The sequence below is a fragment of the Pipistrellus hanaki genome (assembly GCF_964339955.1).
Source record: "Pipistrellus hanaki genome assembly, chromosome: 1".
NCBI lineage: Eukaryota > Metazoa > Chordata > Mammalia > Chiroptera > Vespertilionidae > Pipistrellus > Pipistrellus hanaki.
Genome location: NC_140503.1, coordinates 139,944,277 through 139,962,481, shown reverse-complemented (window position 1 = coordinate 139,962,481; position 18,205 = coordinate 139,944,277).

The following is an 18,205-nucleotide window of genomic DNA, read 5'->3' as shown; positions in this document are numbered from 1 at the left end:
CTGCTTTAAATATTTTATGTATTTTGACCAATCTTAGCTTCCATTACAATTAGCCATACAGAATTTCTTTTAACCCAAGATGCTTCTGTCTGTTGGCTAACTCTCTAACCACTGAGCCAAAGTGTGTAGGGCTACTGTGCTGGTTTTAAATTTCCTTTTTTTTTTTTTTTTTAAACCAGCATAATCTTAGTTTTCAAATAAAAAGCAAAACAAAACCTTTACTATAATAAACAAAGCTGCTAGTTTTCACACCCTCAGAATTTCCATTTTAGTTATTGCAAGAAATAATAATTTGTGTTACTATATGCATTCCTTTTACTTTCAGGGGTGGGGTGGGTTGGGTCCCACCATCACCCCTACCACAAACAAAATCTAAAAGCTAACTTCTTTCTTGTATAATGATTAATATTTGGAATGCTTCCGACATACTTCACATCATCCTAAAAATGTACTTGTGAACTTTCTTGGAATTTCAAGCAAAAGTTTGTAGCAACTAGAGCAACTTGTCTCTGGGAAGATAACCTCTTGAAGGCACTCTCATTGTCTGGAGGAATGGACTTTGGAGCAATGAAGGGGGCCGGGGACATTGGAGGTTGTCAGCTCCTTCAGATAAGACAAGCCGGAGTGCAGCGAAGTGACTGAAGCAATGGTCAAATTCCCATCCTGGTTTTTTTTTTTTTTTTTCTTTTTTTCTTTTTTTTTTTTTTTTTTTCTTTTCTTTTTTTTTTTTTTCTTTTTTCTTTCTTTTTTTTTTTTTTTTCTAAATGCAAGCATTGATTTCCCCACCTGTGGGATTCTGAAGCATCTGACATGTATGCTGATCACTCCTCTTGGTCTTCCCCGTGTGGTTTCATAGAAGATCTCTGCTTCAATGATGTCTGCTGTAACTCTCATGATAATAACCTTGACGTTCAAGTTTTGATGCATGTAGGTGACAGCTGCTCTGTTAGAAAGCTGTAGCGTACAGGAGAGAAGGGACAAGTAAAGACTCACCGTAACTCAAATTCAGACATGTCTGAATGACTGACTGTGGAAGAAGTCTGGCAGTGCTGCTGGTTCCCCGGGCTTTCTACTCTCAACTCCATGTGGACCATGGGAGAGAGCCTCTGGCTAGTGAAGTGTAATGAAGTCTGGGCTTAAGAAATAATAGCATTTGCACTGAGAACAAAGTGGAGTCAAAGCCTGGTATATGGAAAATGGGACTGGTAATTTGAATTAATAGTGATAACTAATGTTCACAAAGTGCTTAGTTTATTTAGCCATTGTGCTAAACATGTTTGTGTTGATCATCACATTTAGTCCTTATAAAAGCATTATAAGGTGGGCACCATCATTTACAACTGAAGACAGTGAGGTGTGGCATTATTATGTCACTGGCCCAAGGTCATCCAACTGGTAAGAACACAGGCTTCTAACCAGAGTGAGTAGGAAATTACTGCAGGTCACATAGATGGCAAGTAGCACAGTGGGAAATTTGAATCTAGGTTTGTCTCACTCTGAAATTCCAAATGTTAACTAGTACATTGAACTGGTGGTGAAGATAATTGAAGAGTCAGAATCTCTGGGGGGAAAATATAGAAATTCCATGTAGAATATATATATATATATATGTGTGTGTATATATATATATATATATATATATATTTTTTTTTTTTTTTTTCAAACTCCACATAGAATGAATATATATATATATTCAAACTGCAGAGACAAGAAAAGAAAATACATTAATTGGTGGGTGGATAAAGTCAGAAATGTTGTAAGTGCTAGAGAGAAGGAATAGAGAAATGATTGAATTAAAGAGAACAGAAGAACAAATCTCTAGTATTTGCGCTTGGCAGGTCATTCCAGGAGAGAGTAAGATAAATTCAGGCCCATTTTTTAGTAGTAGGAACATTAATGTGCAAATTGTTAGGTTGGCTTGACCCTAATATAAGATCTTAGGAATCTAGTTTATAAGAAATCTCTTCTAAAGTTTCCAAGGGAGAATAAAATGTCTAAGTTGTGGTTTGAGTAGTTTTATCCCAGAATCAAAGGGAACTGTAAGTGTGAGAACAGCCATGTTGCAGGAACACGCAAGTTGAGTGGGGGAATGAGAGCTAGTGTGCTAATCCATGTCAAACTCAAAAGAGAAGTGAAACTTGGCCTTTCATTATGTACCTCTGTCTAGTTTGCTCTCTAATATCTATCTCTATTACTAAGTGAAGTCATTTTAAATTATAAGTGAGATGACCTCTGTGCTGAAGAAGAAACCTTGGGTGGATGGGTATCAAGAGACAAATGAAGGGGAAAGATAGCAATCCCAAGGACACAGTCTGTGGGGGGCAACCCTGAATCAATATACTAGTTGTTGGGGGAGAACATTAGCCAGGAGAGAATGCCATTGAGCCTTCTAAGAGGTCCAATTTATCAGGATCCTAAAGGTTATTTGAATTCAAGTTTGCCTCTCTTGTAGAAAAGGATCTAAAATTAGCTCCATCTTAGCCTTTTCCAGAAGATATAATATGTGCATGCATGGTTTCCCAGTTTTATGAAGCACAGGAGGAGAAATGAGACTCAATCCAGTTTCCTGCCCGCCACCCCGAATCCCTTATATCTTTGTGCTGTGTGTAGAGTAAGGTAACATGTGGAGGGGGTTCATATAGAGAAAAACAGTACATGGGTTCATTTCAAGGGAGAAGTCAACCTGTGCTGTCACAGGAATCCAGGCTGCCCCCAAATGCGACAGGACTTTTGAAAATAAAGTTTGAGAGCACACAGAGTCATATTTTCCATCTCTATTCTGTGGGTCTGAGAGTCAGTATTTTTCTAAGTGGAAAAGAGAAATTAGGATTCATAAAAAATAAGAACCAGAAAGGATCTAGAAAACTTCCCCTCCTCCCCACCCCTCACTCCCCCGTCTACATTTAAATTACCCCAGAAAGATAGCCAGTTACCCCTGTCAGCAAAGAGCGCCCTCTCCTAAGGTCCCTAGGTAATGCACTTGGATGCCTTATAATTTCACAGATACATTGTGTAACTGTGTGCTGACTGAACTCCAGCGAGCAAAAAGAATGATGTCATGTCAAATTGTTCTAATTAGTAGAGGGTTTTTCTTCCAGAGTCTTCCAACTATTTCATGTCTTTTACCCTCCGAAATTATATGAAAATATTACAGGGTTCATTTGACGCATGGAAACTATGTCATAGAGACTTCTCCAAGAGTTGTCCTAAATGTAAGTGGCATGGCACTAGAAGAACTAAATTAAAAATGAAGTCAGAAAATTCTCCGTTCAAGGTTTTCCTAGCAGTCCTGCCACTTCTTGGGGCTAGTTATTATCTTTCGGTCTGAGAAAAGTACACGCTGGATTGTAACTCTATCTGTCTGTCTGTCTGCCTGCCTACGGGTAGTTTATCTTTTAATCCATCAATTTATCTCCTTGCTAGTTTTCTAATACACCACAAGTTAACCAATGTTGATAAAATTTCACCCTTAGTGTGAGTGCTACTTGAGCAGCTTGAGATGGTTGTCATATTTTTCAGATATCACATGCAACTAACAGTGCTGCTACTGTTGGAGTGCCGTAATTTGGTTCTTATCTGGAAATTGCGCACATACCACACTTTATCTCATGGGGGGAACACCTCCATTTATTTGCACTTTTGATATTTATGCTGTCTGCTGGGAGGATGTTGATCATTTTGTTCATGTTGCTCTTGAGCTTGTCACAACTGCGCTTTGTTGACATGTGTGTTTCCTTACAGGTATATTTGGTTTGTTTCCCAAGCCTGACTTCAAGAAACTGAAGTCATCCGTGCACTGTAAAATGTTTGCATTTTCTGAAACAAAATGTGGGAGTAATCCTAGAACAATATACATTGTTCTTTTCTGATATAAATGTTCTTTCTTCTTTCAAATGAACATATTCCACATTTTTTGAGAAGTCCCTTTTACTGAATGTGATTCATGAATCAAAAGCAATGGGATGCTACTATTTTCTTTTTTGATATTTACTCTCCTTATTCTTCTTTGAAATGTCTCCTCTTTTTCCCTCAGAGATGCATTCACTGAGAGTATTTTGTATCAGATCCTATAGGAAAAGCTGCAAATTGTTAAAGCTGCATCCTCATTCTTCTTTATTCTACTCCCCCCTCTCCCCCCACACGCAGTCTACACTCATCCTTTCCCAAAGCATTGCTATTTTGCTGGTTTTTGTTTTACAAAAATAAAGTAGGATCTAGAAAAGGTAAATAAAAAATAATGCTTTTCATCTTGAAATATTTATTTATTGTTTTTTTAATACTTTAGAATAGAAATAGAACAGAAAGGGTACATAAAGAATACACCCTCTCCTCATCCTCCACCCTTCTCAAATCCAAAGGATATATTAAATAGAGATAAAAATTAAGAGAAGAAAAAGAATGATTGAACTACAATGTTAAAAAAAGAGCAGAGGCCGAGTCTAGAATAGAGTGTTAATAAGATGACTCAGTTAATTTGGTAGATACTTTTTGTGGAAATTGGTTAAACTGAGTTCTGGGTGTTGGGTATGATACAGCTAGATCTTTACAGGGTATAAGCTGAGTTAAAAAAGAAAGACTAACTGAATCTTTTAATTATATACAAACTAGAGGCCTGATGAAATTCATGTAAGGGGCTCAGCCCTCGAGGCCCCTGCTTGGTCCAGAAGGAGGTCCAGAAGGTCGTTTGGCTGTCCGGTCTAATTAGCATATTACACTTTTATTATTAGAGATGGCCACAGAAAAAGGAAAGAAAACAAAGATGATTCAACGGATGTGGCAGGGTTGGAAGAAAATGAGAGAATTACAGAGAGTAGAATGGTCTGTAGATTGGCTTGAGGAGAATGTCTTTTGAGTCTTTTGTTTCCCATGTTGAACTTAAATAGCCTTACATTTTTTAAATTGAAAATTTATGTCTAATTACAGGTGAAGTTAACTTCCCACCCCCGACCCCCTCCTGATTTAGTTTGAATGTTGCTATCTCAGTGTTTTCCTTTAAACACATTGTTTGAAGGTTTGAACATTTTGGAAAAATACATTATTTCCAGGCCCTTTTCAGTGAAATAATACTATTTCACTGAAAAGCTATAACCCAATCAGTGAGCTAGTCTCAGCTACAGAGGGCTCCCACAGTTTGAAGAAAGGCAAAATGAGAAATTGGACCAGGTTCAAGGTTGCTCTCACTTTGCTTTACTTCCAGACTCACAAACCCGAATCTTCTACAAATAAGTATATTTAGGGGAGTTCCTCAAAAGAACATTGTCCCCGAAGTTCCAAGTTTGGTGGTCATGTAGCACTTGCAGAGTGAGGAGTCTGCTAGACAGAAAGTCTGAGCCAGATGCTAGGGTAGAAGCCTTCAAGGTTTCTCTCTGGGACCGTGTACAAGAGTCCTTGCAGCCTCCTAGGAACCTGCTTCTGTATTAGATTATTAATGGTCATTGGCCTAAGCTGGTCTGACTATGGCCTATAGACAGTGAAAGACAAAGGCATCGATGTAGATTTGAAGATTAGGGAGAAAACATTAAAAATCAACATTTCTTTGTGAAATTAAAAAAATAATTTTTCTACAACAGGATGGATATCTCATGATCTCTTGCTTATATGTGGAACCTAAAAAACCACCCCCCCTGCAGCTCCTCCACAGAAGCCAAGCTCATAGGTTCAGAGAACAAATTGGTGGTTGCGAGAGGTGGGAGAGTATGGGAGGGTGAGAGAAACGAGTGAACTGTTTTTGTTTTCTAGTTTAAATAAATATCTTGAAGACATATGTTTGCATACTAAGCCTTTTATATATGATTACGGGTTTAGATGTAACATAGATGAATCATAAAAAAGATCTGCCACCAAGGGGGCATCTATGAGAGTTAAAAAAAAAAAGTGAAATATTATGGCAGTGTAGCTTGGAATCTACTTTGTGCTCCAAAGATATTAACATACACTGATGTCTTGCCATATCATGATCCACAATTGTATCCAATGTGATATGAAACACATCTACACTAGACTAAACTCCATTAGAGAATTTAAAACCCTCAATGTGATGTTTTCCCATCTTTTCAGCCATATGTTCCATCTTTTTATTTTCAGATAAAAAAAAGTATGATCCAAAACTGTATCTAAACATATTTTCTAAAAATTAACATTGAAAATAATTCTATAATTAATAGTTTTAGCATAGTTAGAAAATAAGTATTTGATTACTAAATTTTAAATTAAACTTTGCAAGTTAAATATAACATATAATTAAAAGGCAAAGGAATGCTAGAAAAATATTTGCCACTAAAATGGAGCTAAAGGACTAATAATATTCATGTAAAAAAAGGTTATATAAATTGACACCCCCCATGAATACCCTAATAAAATAATTCCCAAAGACATGGATAGAAAATTTACAAAAGAATAAGTGAAATGTTTACAAGGAATGAAAAATATTCTATTTCATTAGTGATTAAAGAAAAGCAATGATGGGACCCATTTGTCAAAAGGTCCTTTTGCTGAGTACAGTTCTCATGGTTGGTTGCTAAATACTGTAATTTTAGAATGAAACCTTGCCAACTACTAGAAATTTTGAATCTTGTAACCAATCCAAACTTGTAGTGTCACCATCACATTTTTAAATTATATTGCAGGGCAAACGTAATTCCCTACTACTAGTTTAAAGAAAGCATAATAAACTTGCACAAAAAAATATTATTCTTCCACCTTTAAGGAGATAGTAAATAGCCTCAAATATCTGGGGAAAAACACTGTGATATCAGACTTTATTTCTGAAATCTTTAACAACTTTGAAATGGTTCTGGAAAATAAGGGGGCAATGGAAAAATTAAAATTTCTCTTGGAAAGAAGGGTAGTTCATTTTATGAAAGAAAAACAAAGATGAATAACAAAGATGAATCTGGACAACATTCTGTGAAATTGATGTAAATCTAAACCTTCAACACAACTGATAACCAAGGGGACTGTGATATAAGGGCCACATATTCTTTACTACTGTTATGTTTTATTTGATAAACATTACTTTTGAGCTGAAAACTATCTTACTGTTTGGAAGTCATTGACTGTGGTTTTCATTCTTTAGAACAATGAATTTTTTGGAGGTTTTTATTCTTATCCATTCTTTTCTTTATATTTGACTTCCTACCTTTTAAAAAGTACAAATAATATGTCATAAAACATTTAAGAGAGTGAAGTCAGATCTCTATCCTATTTAGAAGTAAAATATTAAACTTTATGATAGTGTTTTGTTTCAGTTAACTGTTAGTCCTTTTTAGTTAAAAAGAGTCACATAATTATGAATATTTACTCTTAGTGCATACTTTTAATTCTATGCATAGAGAAATGAATATATGTTTAAATATTCCCAATAGGAGGTCTATGTAAAGCATTCTGATTTTAAATAGGCCACCCTGTATAACCATGTGTATAAATATTTATGCACATATATACATACACCATATATCAACATTTCCTGTAAATCCTACCTGCTTATAATTTTGACAACAAAAACAAATAAAGAATAGAGTAAATAATAATCAAAATAAGAAAACACTTCAACTCATTTAGAGAACTCAAATATAAATTCTTTAAACAATTCTGTAATTAAAAAAAACACTGCCAATTTATTTATCAAAGATGTCGTCTCATTCCCTAGTGAGCTCATGCAGACCTTGTTTAAGATCTACCACAAAATTTGACTGCACATTTCAGAATAATGCTTAAAATGTAAAATAATGTTTTATTTTTTTACAAAGCATTCTCTGAAGTGTTCATTGTAAAAGAGCAAGCAATCCAGTTCAGACTTTCTTTGCCTCTCCTAAATTCTTGCCTCCCTTAATTCTTCATCCATAAAGGTGATTTTCCTATAGTAGCAATTGCCAGTTAGAACATATTTAATAAAGGATTGACTTTTAATTTAAAAAAAGAATAAAGTTCCCATGATAAGATCCTTAATAAGGATCATGAGGGAGCTTTTTATTTTTTCTCCCCAAAAAAATATTGGCACAGTTACAGATAACTAAATACACACACACACACACACACACACACACACACACACATACTAGTGGCCTGGTGCATGAAATTTGTGCATGAGGGGGGTGTCCTTCAGCCCAGCCTGCACTCTCTCCAATCAAAGGATGTCCTACTGCTGGTTTACAGGGATTGAGCCTAAACTGACAGTCAGACATCCCACTCGAAATCAGGGACTACTGGTTCCTAACCACTCACCTGCCTGCCTGCCTGCCTGCCTAATTGCCCCTAATCACTCTGCCGGCTGGCCTGCTCAACCCCAAATGCCCCCTGCACCACCAGCCTGATAACCCCCAACTGCTCCCCGTGCCAGTGTGCTCACCCCCATCTGCCCCCCTGCTGGCCTGCTTACTCCAAACTGCCCCAACCCCATTGTCCTGATCACCTCCAACTGACCCTCCTGTTGGTCTGCTTACCCCCAACAGCCCCGCACCCCACCAGCCTGATCACCCACAACTGCCATCCCATCCTGGCCTGATCACCCACAACTGCCCTCTCCTCTTGGCCTCTAACCGCCTCTTCCTTGGCCCTGCCACCATAGGGCCGTTTTCAGGCTGGCCACACCCCCTTTAGGATGGGGGTCCCCACTGGGGTGCCTGGCCAGACTGGGTGAGGGGCTGAGGGCTGTTTGCCCGCTGGCCACAGCCCCTTCAGGGTGAGGGGGGTCCTGCTGGGGTGCCTGGCTAGCCTGGGTGTGGGGCTGGTGGCCATTTTCAGGCTAGCCATGCCTCCCGGTGACCCAAGCTCCCAGCCCCTCCTTTTTTTCTTCTTTTTTTCCTCAGCGCCTCCTTGAGAGGAGGCTAGAGCCAGCTGGAAGCAGGTATCTGGGATTTATTTATCTTCTATAAATAAAACTTTGTGGCCTTGAGCAGAGGCCAGGGCCAGCCAGGGCAGGGATGCTTGGCTTCCTCCATCACTGGGGGCAACTCAAGCTTCCTGCTCACTAGCTCCATGGCTGCTGCCAACTTTGTTGGTTTAATTTGCATACTCACTCCTGATTGGCTGGTGAGTATAGCAGAATGATGGTTAATTTGCATGTTTCTCTTTTATTAGTGTGTGTGTGTGTGTGTGTGTGTGTGCTGACTTTTTTTGAATAATGGTGGTGAGAGTTAATGAAAACCTCTTTGTCTCGGGTCAATTAAAAAAAAGTGACAGAGTCTTAGTAGTATAAAATGATAGGTTGAAATACCTTTTAATGGTGTACTATGTGCCAGCTCCAAATCCTAGATTGTTTTGGCCCTGGAAAGGTAAAAATAATCCCTTTTTATTAATTTCAATTCTTTATGCCAAAAGGGCTAGCTAATTACACTATTGTATTAAAACTGTATTGGCACCAAAACTGGTTTGGCTCAGTGAATAGAACGTTGGCCTGGGGACTGAGAGGTCCAGGGTTCAATTCCAGGCAAGGGCATGTACTTTGGTGGGGGGTGTGCAGGAGGCAGCTGATCAATATTTCTCTCTCATTGATGTTTCCAGCTCTCTGTCCCTCTCCCTTCCTTTCTGTAAAAAAATCAATAAAATATGTTTTAAAAAACTGTATTGAAAATATAACAAATTTATAATTTATAAAACATTTTATTTTTTATTTTATTCTATGGATATAATATGTTCCATGGAACATTAACTGTTCTGAATTATACTTAGCATCTTTTGTTACTTGCTTTTTAAATGTACTCTCATAAGAAAGAAACTAGAAATCTGATTTGTTGTACTTTGTCATAATTAAGATAATACTCTAAAGTGATATATCAAAGTTTGTTAAGAAGAACAAAACAAAAACAAAAACACACTAGGTAGAGGAATGACAAGGCCCACTAGTGAAGGTCTAAATTAAAGAAAGGCAGATTATTTTTTCTATCAAGTTTTTATATATTAACCTGTATCAGGCTTCTAAATGCTGCCTTCTTGGGCTAGTTGTGCTGCTCCAGTTTAATTTTTGCAATAGAGAAGAAATAAATATGTAGATAAGCAGATAGAGACAAATAAATGAATACAACGCTCACTTGAATTAGTCAAAATTTCTAATTAATGCAATGTCAAAATAAAAACCATCAAAATAAACCATGTGCTTCCATTTGCTATTTAGTCAAAGATTTAAAGATCTTATTTAATAAGTTCTTTAATTTCATCAATAATCTTGAGAAATAAGGAATGAGTGTAATTTTTCATTATAAAGATGAGTGACATGGAGTTAGCTAAATTTCTAAATGATTATCTAGGCTATGCGCATGATTACTGTTGTGTAGGTAATATCTGTATGCTTTTGGAGTCCATTATTATTCATCTGTGTGATCCTATCAAAATTCCTTGATATCAATAATTGCTATTTGTTGAATAAAAGAATAAATGGACCAAACTGACAAACTGTCCTTGTGATGAAAATAATCAGAACAATGCTATTTTGATAATAATTTAAAAAATATATATTTATTTATTAAAATTATTTATTGTTTAAAGAAATATGCTTCCTAGTGAAAGTGAGGGACCCTGTTTATTAACACTAGAGGACTCTGGGAATAAATTCCAAATCAGAGTGAAGAAACACAAAGAGGGCTTCAGTTTTTATCATCTTCTAGGGTCTTTGTCTTGCAGATATGGTTCCACCCCCTTTTGTGGGCTTACAGAAAGGCCCCCAGGGATTGGGGGTCCATACCCCACCTTCCCCCCTCGCAGTGCATTGTTCACAGTTTTATGGCTTGACATGTCTTGCAAGGCCAGTTTCCTCCTCATTATTTCTGCAGCCTATTGGAGGGTACTTCTGCATATCTGGCCCTCCTAGGAAAAAGTCTTGGGTGAGAGGCAGACTAGAAGGTTTTATTTTCCATATTTTTTTTCTGTAACATTATGAAATCTTGCATATAAGAAGAGATCTTAAAAACAGAAACAGAAAAACTCCTACAGTATGAGTACTCACAAAAGGGTGGACTGGACATTAACCTTAGAATCTTATCTCACACTAACCCAGCGCAGCAAATGGGTTCTGAGTGGCACAAAGCTCAAACAGCAGAGACAGAGGATCCCCTATGTTCATTAAACAGTGATAAGCAAACTAAGTCCCCCAAAGATAAGCAAGCAAGCAAAGAACATCAGTTACCAAGTTACATTACATTCAGACAAGAACTTCCACTAGGTAAGAGTTTCCAGTGGCTGATGCCTTGAGAGGGAGAGCAGGAAGAGTCCCTAAGGATTAAGAATTCTTGGCAACTGCTGGGAAGTTCCCCCAAATTCTGGAGGGATGGTAGGGAGAAAAATATATAATTTACTAAACTGCTTTAAAGATGCTTCCTTATATCTGAAAAACAGAAAGCCCAGGGGTTCAGCATGCCAGAAGTAGCTGGGGCCCTTAGCAAAGTGGGATGTGCTCATCTTTAAACAAATTATGCTAAACAAAGACACAAAACAACAACCAACAGAGACACTCTATGTACAATATTTACAAGTGCCACAACCCACAGACAACAGCTTTATACCATGCTCCTTGTCTGTCCAGCCACAGAAACCTCATAATGCCCTGCGTTTAAAAACCACTGAAGCAGATCCATTCGTCCCAGGGTGGATCAGACTAAGGGCTGGGAGACCAGGTAAGGACTGCCGGAGGTCTCTTGTACCCTGAGCTGATCAGGCTCACCCAGACAAGAGGCAATAAAATGCCTCCCATGCCATATACAGTACTGCCATACACAGTACATACTTCCTTACAAGGAAGCCCAGATGAGAGGCAGCAAGTGGTTTCATGCCATACAAAATGCTTGATTCTTTCTACAAAAATGCTTGATTCAACTTAGGTCTCGGGTGAGACAAATGGGGATTGCTGAAGCTGTGGCTGGAACTCAAAATGGGAAAATTCCTGGCAGCACTGCAAATAAAGAGTCCAGGCTTCTGCCCCAGGAATCCCCAGTGCAGGGAGCAAGCGGGATCGCAGATATTTACCCCGGAGGAGTCTCTCCCTTAGTGGTTGCCAGAATGTGTTACTGGACAATCAATGGGTCCAGGCTTCCTGTCACTGCTTGAGCCAACTAAGCAGAGACAGGGTTGAGTCATATGAGTGGTCATTCCAATACTACCGGCATTATGGGAGAGCAGCAGGTCATCCACAAAAATCTGCTGTCCTAGTTCTTGTATTTAAATCACCTCTAGCAGCAGATTAGAGTGAGATTCCAGCTTTCATTCTGGCTTTGATAAGAAGCAGGGTAGTCTATGTACGATTGCATTCAGTCCTTGCATGTTTCTAAAATGTCTGCTGAGATTCCTCTTCGGATTGGCTGAGGGGGCCTGGTTTCATGTCAAGGGACTCAGAAAAAGCTTCTCTGCTGCCACCCCCTATTTCCTGTCATCTTTTTGCTACTATCCGAATATTCTTTCACATAGATTCTGCAGTTAAAGACAAAATGATTGAAAGTCTGCTTCAAGTAACACTTTGGTAAGAATAATTTCGTCTCATGAAAAACAACTATAAGGCTAAAACCGGTTTCGCTCAGTGGATAGAGAGTCAGCCTGCGGACTGAAAGGTCCTGGGTTCGATTCCGGTCAAGGGCATGTACCTTGGTTATGGGCACATCCCCAGTAGGAGGTGTGCAGGAGGCAGCTGATTGATGTTTCTCTCTCATTGATGTTTCTAACTTTATATCCCTCTCCCTTCCTCTCTGTAAAAATTCAATAAAATATATTTAAGAAAAAGAAAAACAACTGTAAGACTACCCTTCCCTGGAAAGGTTTCCATCAAGAGGGAAAAGAAAAGTGCCAGAAAGCAGGGAAAAAAGTGAACTGTACAACTTTGATTAAGGTCAGACCTCTTTCTCCTGGGCAGGGCAAACAATACATGCCAGGAGCTGCTGCTAACTGCCTACCATACCTGCCCCAGTTGGGCCCTCACCACTTCCCTGTGGCATATGCATTCTTATGGGTTTCCACTTTCCACATGAGCAAACAAGTTATCGAAGGTTAAGTGACTTGTTCAAGATCTCATAGAGTTAGGGTTAGTCTCAGAACCCATACACTTCCTTGTCCAGTACAATGTCTCCCCAGCGCGGTATAAAACCAGGTGTCCACAGAGTCGGTGGGCAGTTCTGCCTCAGAGTAGTTGTGTTAGAGCCTTTTCTTCATTCCCTCCTCCTCCTTTTTCTTCTGTTTGATAGGATAGACTTTGTATAAAACAGTTTAGTTTTGTGGGGTTTGTTGATTTAGCATCACTGAGAGATTCCGGGGATTTAGTTGTGGTTAATGCAATGGCTTGTTTGTCGATTTCCTGAGGCCTCTGCCTTTTCCTGGCAAAAAGAAGGCATTCGCAGTGTTTGCTGAGTGCAAGGCTAGCTGTGATAACATTACTTTTGTCTGTTTTCTCTCTGTGTGCATGCTGGGCTTTAAAACATGCCTGGAATTTTCTGCAGAATCGTAAGATGTTGAGGTTGGGAGAGTTCTCAAAAAACATCTGAGCAACCCCTCATTTATAGATAAGAAAACTGAGGCCTGAAAGGATAAATACATCATCCAAGATCACATTGACGCTTATCAACATGGTTAGGACAGGTATCCAGTATTCTTTTTTCTTTTTTTTTTCTTTTTCTTTTTCTGGCATGCTCTTCAGAGCATCACTGTACAACCTCTCATTTTAGCATTTTTTTTTTTTTTTGATGGGGTGAGGTTGGTTAGGGTTCTAAAACAGTGTACTATTCTATTAATTTCCCATTTTTCTCACTTGTTTTTCTGATGGAGTATAGTTGATTAAATGGTGGTTCTCCACACTATATATTCACATCCTAGTCCTTGGAACCTGTGAATGTCAATTTATTTGGAAAAGGGTCTTTGCAGATGCAATGAAGTTAAAGATCTTAAGCTGATGAGGTCATCCTGGACTAAATCCAATTGCAAGTGTCTTTTCTTAAAAATATATATTTTATTGATTTTTTTACCGAGAGGAAGAAAGAAGGATAGAGAGTTAGAAACATCAATGAGAGAGAAACATCAATCAGCTGCCTCTTTGCACACCTCCTACTGGGTATGTGCCCTCAACCAAGATACATGCCCTTGATCGAAATCTAACCTGGGACCCTTCAGTCCACAAGCCAATGCTCTATCCACTGAAACAAACCAGTAAGGGAAGAGAAATATTTGAGATTGAATGAAGAAGAGAGGACATAGAAGAGGAGACAATGTGTAGATGTAGACAGATTGGAGTGGTATGGCCACAAGCCAAGGAAGTAAAGGAATGCAGGCAACCACCAGAAGCTGAAAGAGGTAGGGAAGGATTCTCTCCTAGAGCCCCTGGAGGTAGTGAGGCCCTCCCAACACCTTGATTTCTGACTTCTGGCCTCCAGAACTGTGAGAATGAATTTCTGTTTTAAGGCACACAGTCTGTGGTAATTTATTATAGCAGCCACGGGGAACTAATCCCTGGGAAAAGAACTGATATTATCAAACTCATGTTACATATGTAATGTCATAGAACTGATGTTCCTTCTATCACGTATGACTCTGAGGGAGGGTGGATATCTGCTGGTGGGAGTGGACAGTTGAGCTTCAGGGACAGATGAGTGGTTTCATTACAATATACTCTGAATGGCTAGATTATTATGATCTCTGAACGCATAATAATCTGACCACTCAGTGTGTGTGTGTGTGAAAAATATATATATTAGAGGCCCGGTGCATAAATTTGTGCATGGGTGGGGTCCGGCCAGCCTGGCCAGGGGGTGGGGACATGAGTAGTTGGCCAGCCTGTTTGCTGGTCAAACTCCTGGTAGAGGGGACAAGTTGCATATTAGCCTTTTATTATATCGGATATACACTGAGTGGCCAGATCATTATGTGTTCAGAGATCATAATGATCTGGCCACTAAGTGTAGACCAGCAAATAATGACCTTTTGGCAAATGACAGGGGTGTGATAAGAAAACATCCCAAAGAAAGAGTTGGGAACATTACATCAAATAAAGTGAAGGACTGAAAGAGGGACAGGCCATTTCCTGTTTTGCTCTCACACTCAGTCAGTGGTTGTTGCCTCACACTGTTCCCTGAATAACTGTGAGCCTTCCTTACCCAGCCTCTCTCCCTGAGTCCTCTCTTGCCCGCTGCTGCTCATTTTTCTCCAACCTGTCTCATTTCCTCAGAGCTCTTTTTTTTAGTACTAACTCCCACCCCCAAATTAGTATGTTGCAAGGAGATACAAGCTGATTAGATAACTCATTGTTATCCTGTTTTAATAACATGTTGTTTGCAATTGACTTGGGGTAGTTTTAATGTGAGGAGAGATGCCAGGAGGGATTTCAAGCAGGTTCCACAGCAGCCCAAGGGGACACACATTTGGAGAGCTGGGAATATTCTCCTGTCCTTCCCATCACACCCTATCCAGGCCAGCCCAGTTCACCAGCAACACAGGTATTTTTCTATTGCCCCAGATGTTCTGGGAGAAGAAACCCTAGATAGAGAAGAAAAGAAACTCTTTCATCTGGGCTGGACTTTCTCATTAATTTCTCCAATTGCTAGGATGTTTTTTTTGCATCCTGGTGAGCCTTTTACTGGGACATGATTTTCTTTTCTCTCATTCAATTCCTTAATCTACCTGTGCCTCAGTTTCCTCCTCTGTAAAATGGAGATAGTAATGACATGAGTTTAATCCAGGCAGAGCTTTTAGAGCAGTGCCTGACACAGTGAGAACTCAATACATGTTAGCTGTTATTATTTACTGGAGAGAAACACCTCTGATTCTTGGTTTCTGTGAGGAGAGGTCACCCCATATGTCCTCCCAAACTTTTGGCCAACTCCTTACTCCTCCTGGTGCTGTGTTTTTGCCTAGTGACAGCCATTATCCCAATGTCCTTGATTGCGGGGAGTTATTCAATCAAGTCCTGAACATGAGTGGGTTTTGTGTCTTTCTTTCACACTCCCCATTCAGAAAAGTGGAGACAGTGACTGCGTAAATGTGTCCGCCTCCTGGTCTCAAACTTCCCTTTGTGAGGATGGGATTGAGGGCAGGTTCTCACAGAGAGCTAAGTCCTCCACAGTCTGTCAGTAATAAAGCTGATTTTTTTGCTCATTAGCAGACTCCTTTGTCTTGCTTCTTATTGGCTCAGTGCTCACATGAGGTCCTCCAAAAAACACCAATGTGATTATTATTGTCAGGGAAAACTTAAGCTGGGGTATAAGGAGTCTTGTTTGAGGGAAGACAATCTGTGTCTAAGATGTTTCGATGTTTCCACTGTTGGGAAGTAAAGGCAAGGCTGAGGACCCATGCTCCTTTCCCCGTCAGTTTACCCATTGAACTAACTTTCTTTCTTTCTTTCTTTCTTTCTTTCTTTCTTTCTTCCTTCCTTCCTTCCTTCCTTCCTTTCTTTCTTTCTTTCTTTCTTTCTTTCTTTCTTTCTTTCTTTCTTTCTTTCTTTCTTTCTTTCTTTCCTTCCTTCCTTCTTTCTTTCTTCTCTCTCTCTCTCTTTCTCTCTCTCTCTCTCTCTCTCTCTCTCTCTCTCTCTCTCTCTCTCTCTCTCTCTCTCTCTCTCTCTCCCTCCCCCTTCCCCTCCCTCCCTCCCTCCTCCCTCCCTTCTTTCCTTCCTCCTTCCCTCCCTTCCTGCCTTCCTTTTTTTTTTTTTTTTTTTTAATTTGGGGTAAACCTCTTTTTGTTTTATAAACACGCTGCATAGTTTTTTTTAAAAAAATATTTTTATTGATTTGAAGGAGAAGAGGGAGAGATAGATAGAAACGTCAATGATGAGAGAGAACGAATGATCGCTGCCTCTTGCATGCCCCCCACTGGAGATTGAGCCCACAGCCCTTGACTGGAATTGAACCTTAGACCCCTCAGTCCGCAGGCTAATGCTCTACCCACTGAGCAAAACCAGCAAGGGCCTTTCTTTCTTTTAAAATATATATTTTTATTAATTTCAGAAAAAAAGGGATTTAAAGCAATTATGAGAGAGAATCATTGATTAGCTGCCTCCTGCATGCCCCACACTGTGGATGGAGCCCATAACCTAGGCATGTGCTCTGACCGGGAATTGAACCGTGACCTCCTGGTTCATAGGTAGATGCTCAACCACTGAGTCATGCTGGCTGAGCTTGCCCTGGTCTTTCTAAAACTTTTAAAGCCAATCAACAATGAAAGGACAGCTGAAGTCACTCCTTCTTCACACACATATGCTTTCCTGAAAGAAGCTTTTAAAGATACACCAACAATTCCATGCTGTGGAATGAGAAAAATTGTGCAGTGGAGAGATCATAAACAGACGATTTTTATCCCTGAGCAAGCAAAATGAAAATTCAGCAAACAAATGGAAGAATCAAGATAAAGACCTAGAAGATGAAATGGGAACACAATCTATATAACAATGAACATAAAACAAAATCCTTTCAACACCCTGGCAATTACTCTGGTCCTGTGGTGAGTCAGAGTGAGCAAAATGTTCCTGGAGGGAAACACTCATGCTTATAGACGTACGAGGATCATGCATCAGCATATTACTTTGTACCGCACAGAGTGCCCTCGCATCTGTTTCCTTATGCTTTGTACATGACCTCTGTGATGTTTGTAGGGGATGATAGCAGTTGTGAAAAACAAAAAGGTATTTTGGGAGGTAAAAAAGTCACCTGAGTCCTGGCCGGTTTGGCTCAGTGATTAGAGTGTTGGCCCACGGACTGAAGGGCTGTGGGTTTGATTCCACGAAGGACATGTACCTGGGTTGCAGGCTCCATCCCTGGCTCCGGTGGGAGCACGTGTGGGAGGCAACCAATCAATGCGTCTCTCTCACATCCACGTTTCTCTCTGTGTGTCTTTCCCCCTCTGTCCCACTCTAAAAATCAATGGAAAAAATATTCTCAGGTGAGGATTAACAAACAAACAAAAAAGTCGTCTGACCTGTAGCTAGCTCGTCAGATGATGGATGTCTGAACTGATAATAAATGAAAGCTCTCTATCTTTTATCACACAAGCATTTCTACCACTTTTGGTAATGGTTGGGATGATAACTTAAGCTACAACACTGAAACAAATCTTTTATTGCCAATTGTTTTGGAAACACATTAATTCTTCCATCAGCACCTGAATCCAGAGGATTACCCTTCCCAGGTTTATTATTATTATTTTTAAAAATATATATTTTATTGATTTTTTACAGAGAGGAAGAGAGAGGGATAGAGAGTTAGAAACATCGATGAGAGAGAATCATCGATCAGCTGCCTCCTGCACACCCTCC